The following is a 7,187-nucleotide window of genomic DNA, read 5'->3' on the forward strand; positions in this document are numbered from 1 at the left end:
CCGCGGTGAAATCTGTGACAGCCAAGCGGGCCCGGTCTCTCATCCACGCTAACGGAGAGCAGCGTGTTGCTGGCTACACACGACAAGTTGCTGTCACTTCCATCAGGGCGTGCAGAGACAGCGTCTCGGCAGAAGGCTCCGGCTCTCAGGAGTGAGGTCATCGTTCTTGGGGAGAGCTAACGGGGTCTACGTAACGACAGCAGCAGGCCAAACAAACACACTGGGGCTCGGACAGGGTTCTGATATGATTCCCATGTCTTAAAAGACACACACACACACACACACACACACACACACACGCAAACACACACACACACACTCTGTCTGAGTGATGACAAACCAGGCCAGGGACAGCCATGCAAAACTGTCCTCGCTCCTGAAACCAAAGCATCCTCACTGGTAAGGGCACAATGTCGCCCCCTAGTGGGTTCACAGATAGACCTGTAGATCCCCCCTGGCACAGCAGCCAGCGAAGGGTCACCATGTCACAATTACGCAGAGACTCCGAGACAGAGAGAGAGGGAGGGGTCGCTCGCCCAGGTCCACATCTCAGGCAATCAGGATGGAGGAAATGGGCAGCACAATTCCATGACCTCACCAGGTCCCAAACAGCCCATAATAGTCCCGGCTGGGAGTTGAAGGAGCGGAGTGAGGGGGCGATCTTAAAGATATCCGAGTGGGCCGAGATTGAAGGCGACAGCCGTGAAGCACCCCATTAAGGTGCGGTCATCAGCGTTAGTCCCATGCAGGCCATGGGAAAAGGGGTCATCAAACCCCAACTCCTGCATCAGCGCACTTAAATAGCCCTCAGAGACCCATAACCCCCTGCAATCTCTGGCGCTCTGCAAACCAGGCCTTAACTTGATATATGTGCTAGTTTTTCCAATATATATTATCTTAATATCCAAAAGTCTCTGTGGTAATGTGGTGGTATTTTTCCACTTTTTAACAGATATACCACCTCAACCTCTATTAAAGTCTTAATGGTTGTACCACAACAGGTGAGTAAATTAGACCGACAAAAACACTGAGAGATATGATCTCTAAGCATGGTGTGAGTGTGTGTGTGTGTGTGTGTGTGTGTGTGTGTGTGTGTGTGTGTGTGTGTGTGTGTGTGTGTGTGTGTGTGTGTCCCTAAGCATGATGTGGATGGTGTGAGTGTGTGTGATTGTTCAGTCTTGAGCGCAGGTCCTCATTGTGGCTTTTTCCTAATGGCCTGTGACTGATGACTTTTCCGGATCGTTCTGGAGGAGCTGAGTGGCTCAGAGCCGGTCTCTGGAGGGAAGCATGCAGCGTTGAGGTGCACAGCGCACAAACCACAAGCTGAGACCGCACAGCCACGCCAGACCAACGCCAGAAAGACAGAGAGACGGGGGGGGGGGGGGGAAAGAGAAAGAGAGGGAGAGAGAAAGAAAGAGAGAGAAGGAGAGGGAAAGAGAGAGAGAGAGAGAGAGAAAGAGAGAGAGAGAGAAAGAGAAGGAGAGAGAAAGAGAGATAAATGGACACCAAATGGACACCATGTGTCCAGGTCGTGTGAAGCCTCTAGTGGAGCTGGAGCCTGAGAAAGCTCTGAGCCCTGTTCTGTTCTGGAAGCTCTAAAACCGGCCGTCCCCTGCCTGTAGTCACACTGTCAGATGGAATTATTCAACCTTCCAGTCCTCTAAAGAGAAGAGAGGGGGGAAAGGGAAAATGAGTTAGTGTGTAATGTGTGTGTGTGTGTAAGAATGAGTTTGTGAGCTTCTGTGTGTGCGCGTGTGTGTGTGTGCATGTGGCGTTTTACATCAGAGGCCAGCAGTTAAAAAGTGGATTGTGATGGAAAGGGGCGGGACCAGAACGCACTGTGAGGTCAGCAACCAATGAGCCTCTGGGGAGGGAAAGGGGAGGGGTCTTGGCTCTTTGATGGCAGGTTGTTGAGAGGCATGGCAGAGCTGTGATCTTCAGACACGCCGGAGAATAATACAAGTGAGAGGAAAGAAAAAAAAGAAAAAGCAGAACCAAAATGACTAAAAGAAACGAGTAGAAGCATCTGGTTTTTGTTAATGCTGTGGAAATCTGATTAAAGACAAATCTCCAGACCCTGGTGAAATGCATTTGGGGTAATTACCTCGAGCAGCTTGGCCAGATCAGACCGCAGAGAACCAAACTGGAAACCAATGTTGTGGTTGTGCTCCTCTATTAAACATGAGGCCACAGTCACAATAATGGCAGCCAGGAAGTGGGACTCTACTGAACAAATTGAGGTGGATTGGAAGGGAGCTGTAGGCTTGTGGTGGGGTTGATGGATATGAGGGAAAAGGGTGGTGGTGGGTTTGATGGGAGATGGGAATTGGGGTGGGGGGGTGGGGGGGGGTTGTTTGTGGTGTTTGGCTGAGCTTCAAAGTTAATGGAGGATTAAGTTTCTTTCCTGCGTAAAACCCAGTGCTGAGACTGTCTGAGGCCAAAAAGTGAAGCATGGAGGGGGAAAAAAAGCCAGACATTAAACACGGCATCTTCCAGTCAAGCAGCTCTTCTCCATATCACATACTCAGACGGGACGTGCACCCCGCAGCCAAGAAAAAAGGAACGAAACCATGGCGACTGCACCTCCTCCACTGGCTTACTGGTGTGTTTAGAGCTCCCAAACACAGGTGTGAGTGTGTGTGTGTGTGTTTTCCTTGGTGTGCTAATAAATCTGCTTGTGATGGACAATGAAAGGTGTGGATGAGTAACGGCTCTAAAGATGACTGTGCGCACGTGTGCACCCTCTTCTCTGCCTCCGCCCCCTCCTCTCTCTCTCACTCTCTCTCTCCCTCTCTGTCACTCTCCCCCCGCCTTTTCTCTCTCTCCCTCTCTCGTTGTCTCCCCCTCTCCCTCTCCCTCCGACAGCCTCCTAACCGGGACCATATGGGAGGGGATGGATGGAGTGGCCCTTAACGAGAGGTAACCCTCCGTGGCCTGTTTAAAGAGCATTAAATACGCCCTGGCTTCCACTCTAGAGGCGCAAATTAGCTTTAAAATGAAAACATAAAAGTGTGGATGTAGCCAGAGAGAGAGAGAGAGAAAGAAGGGAAAAAAGAAAGAGAGAGAGAAGGAAAGGAAATGTATTAATTTTATAATAAATAGTATTGTCTCCCTTTTTGCAAGAGAGGCTGAATTACCGACACCCGGCACATTGGTTCTGCTGATCAAATGAATGCCCACACTGTAAATGCCCTGCACAGTAAAATCACAAGTGTAACACTGTCATCAAAACGCTCTTGAATACACTCCTCATCCAGCAATACCTCCTCTCCTAGCACTTCTGACAACTTCACACACCTGACAACACTTAACGTGCTCTTCGGTCTTCTCCTCCCTCTCCACTTCCCTCTCTTCCCTCCTCTACCTCCTCTTCTTCTATTTCTCCTCCTACCATACTTTGACTACTTAAAGCAACACTGAAACAATTTTCCTCACATGCACGCTATTTGTTTATCCAACAAACAACAATGTCCACAGACAAGGTAGACTATGTTGCATGATTTTATGAAAGTATTATGTATTGCATCAAATGTGTAGCTTCTTATGTCTAATTCCATTGAACTACAGATCCACTACCCAATCTAATAAATTTACATAGTGTGGCTATAGCCGATGGAGGGCCGCGAAGCAAATGCACAAGCGCTGTTCACCGTTACGAGTTGATGAACCACTGAAATTATTTTGGAAACATTATTGTAAGGTACAACAAACCCTTTAGTGTTGCTTTAATATGTAGGCACCCCTGTCCTCTAGTACTAGTACTGACAGATGCAGTGGTTATTCCTAGTCTCCTCCTAGTGAGCACATCAATGCTATTATATTGCTATAATTGTAGCTCTATAGCTTAAATGTTGATGTACCTCTCTGGTGTGTTTTGTTCGGTCCTTGGTTAAAATATAATGCGCGTTGCTTTGGACAAAGGGGTCTGCTACAAAATTTAAATTTAAATATAAACATAAACAAATGTGACATCATTCACAGTCGCTGACGGTACCTTTAACCACTGTTCTGGGTGGAAGGTAGTTATCTCTATTTGTCAGTCCAGTTCAGATTCTGCTCTACTGTTAATAATTTGAATTACAGTAACTGGATCGTCCTTACTTTCAGGTCAAATGTCATAAAGGGTATTCTGACAGGTTTTTAGAGCTGTCGTTCCCAATCTGGGGTCTCAAGAATATCTTAAATCTACCTTAAATCATCACTTTACTTCCATTACTCTATTGAATTGCAGTAATGAGAGGAAGTGACAGAATGAGAGTCAGAGACTGTGGAGTCACCAGGAGCAGAGGAGTGCAAACAGCGCACAGCCCTCTGTGGGAGGTTCACAGAAAAGGGATGGTCTGATTGGTCTGACACACACACACACACGCACACACACACACACACACACACAAACACACACACACACACACACACACACACACACACACACACACACACACACACACACACACACACACACACACACACACAGAGAGAGAGAGAGACACACAGGCAGTCTATAGTACTTTGGCAATAGTAATATTGCTTGCCTTTGTGGGCAAATAATTTCATGTCAAGATAATGGTCCTCTGTAGCTGTGTTGTTCCATTAGCTGGGCATTGTTGTTCAGGCCCACATAAAGGCAGGAATTGCTGTTATGAATCTAAAAGAGAAAACTCATGCACTGCCAAGGAGATGGAGTCTCAAAATATTTTAAAGTGACATTATTTCAACCCAAGATTCTAATAGCTAATCTTACAACACAGCTGTAAAGCTGAAATGGAATTTATTTTTCTGTCTGTGGGCAAACAAATGCAGGGGGCATGCAGGTGGAGGGCTGGATTGCAAACGTCAACTAAGAGATGAAGACCTTCTTCTTAATGAAAACTGACCTGTTTCTCCTAAACTCCCATTGGGAGAAATAAGCAATGACAAGAACAGAAGAATAGATTGAAATGGGTGTTTGAGATCTGTGTGGGAACTGTGTGTGTATGACCTATGATGTGCTCAGCACCTAAACCCTGCTAGTTGAACTGAGAGAATCTTGAAGGAAACTTCTGGATTTTGTATACAAAGCAACTGTACATTATCTACCGCAGAGTGGAGTAAGAACATAAGAACTTCATGTTACATCACACTACCTACATTTATTTTATCACATTGTGGCACTGGTTGTGAAACTGCAACTCCATCTATTTTTTTTATTGACCAACCTTCAACCCATGAGGCCCATGTAATTAAATGGAGCAAGAGTATAAGAGCACATTTTTGGACTTTTTGGAATTCTAGGTACACAAGTACACTTGACTTTTTTTTTTTTTACTATTTCTGGGAACTGCAACTGTCTCCAACCAGCACCAGGGGGCAGCACCAATCCAGCAACCCATCATAGTGACAAGAGAGCACACACCTTCTCTTAGATGCATGGAACACCAATCCATCCGTATCAGAATGCACTAGGTATCCCACATGCATCACGGATCACCATTAGAAACAGCACTACACACCTCTGCGTGTACTGGATATACGCGGTGGCAATAGTGTTGCTCTCACAGGATCCTTTATCAGACTGTACAATCCACCTCTTCTGGAATATTCTAGGCACAGTTGCAGCAGCAGTAGTGTGATCGTGGCAATGTCTACATCATGTTATAGGTACACTACACCGACAAAAGTAGTGGGACCCTGCCATTACACCCACACAAGGGACTTCGATAAATCCATTGGCATTCATATGCAATTGTCCTCCTCCATATGCCATAATATGGCATATATAATTATGTTACATTTTTGAGCAAATATAATTAAGGCAAATTATATGGTGAAAATATCCTATATTGAATCATAGCTATTTTGTCCTCAGATTCCATGATTTTGGTCTTTGTTTCCAAACACAAACCTAAGTGTTGGGTTATGTTGTTATTGTCCTGGCCACTCAGCTGAATGGCCTTACAGGCTGCTCAGCGCAAACATCTCCATTGTGTGACATCTCCAGGGGAGGACGTAAGGCACTCATAAGACAGGCCAAGATTAAGATAAACCGATGAAGTTCACTGCTGTCTCAAAGATGACCACAAGAGGGCAAACTCTAAACTTGAAAGTTTTACTGGAATCAGAATCCGTCCCTCTATAACACAGGCTTCCCAGCTCAGTTAGTTGCTGGGGGTTGTTTGAGCAGTGAGCTTCCTTTTGTTTATCCTGGCAAAGCCCACATGTGTTTAGACAACCTTATAAAGTAATACAATATACCTTATTTCACATTCTCTTGTGGAGATGTCGGATGTCGGAGGAGACAACCTACGTACACATCTATGTACGGTATGTCAGAATACGGTAGGTCTACATTAGGCGCACACTCAATTGAACGTCACCTGACAACACTACTTTGCCTGCATGTACTGGGTACACAGTGGCAATTCTGTGATCCTAACACCATCACACGTAACATTCCATATCAACAATCCATATCTCTACTGGACTGCACTCAGTATGCAGGAGGCAGAAACAATGTGCTTGTCAAAAAGATAAAGGCTGTGTCTCACAACCGCCTTCTGGCACACTTCAAATACTTAGTTAAGGTAGGCTATACAGTGCTGATACTGGGACAATACCAACCACTGAAAAGTGGGCACAACAAGTGCACACTAACAGTGTACTGATGGAAGTATGCAGCTTAAGACACAGCCAGAGTCTGCACCATTCTTTATCCTTTTGGTTGACACTTTTTTTATCTAAAGCAACTTACAAATGTCAATTACTTCCCAGGCCAGACTCCCTAGAGCAGCTCCCGGTGAAGAGCCCTGCTCAAGGGCACACTGGTGGCAGCTGGGCATCACCACTTTCAAGGCTACCTCATGCTAACCCTCCTACGCTACCATGTGGCCATCTTTGTGTGACAGTAGCCACACCGTGACTACAGATGACAAAAGTCAAACATTCAATAATGCCCCAGCGTGTGTGCGTGTGTTAGTACAGAATTGAAAAAGCAAGAAAGATTTGCCTTGCCATACGCAAATATATCTTCTGTTTACCACGTCTAACTAATTAGGATTATTTTATGTATGTTGGTGTATGTTTATGTTTTTACAAAGGCTTGCCAATATCATGGTCATTATTATTACTATTAATATTATCAATAGCATGGTTATACATCTTTTTATTTTGAATTTATTTAATTTGTATTGTATATAGAGAAAAGAATGAGA

The 7,187-nt window shown here is 45.2% G+C and overlaps 1 protein-coding gene across 1 annotated transcript in view; it reads right to left on the minus strand.

Moving 5' to 3' along the window:
- Positions 1–7,133: 7,133 nt before the first annotated feature.
- uacaa (uveal autoantigen with coiled-coil domains and ankyrin repeats a) overlaps positions 7,134–7,187 on the minus strand; it is a 9,781-nt gene continuing 9,727 nt past the window's right edge. Inside the window, exon 5 of the mRNA XM_062547861.1 lies at positions 7,134–7,187. This exon is cut by the window's right edge and continues 622 nt beyond it. The gene's annotated coding sequence lies outside the window, so the exon portion shown is untranslated.

The sequence above is a fragment of the Sardina pilchardus genome, chromosome 10 (genome assembly GCF_963854185.1).
Source record: "Sardina pilchardus chromosome 10, fSarPil1.1, whole genome shotgun sequence".
Lineage (NCBI taxonomy): Eukaryota > Metazoa > Chordata > Actinopteri > Clupeiformes > Clupeidae > Sardina > Sardina pilchardus.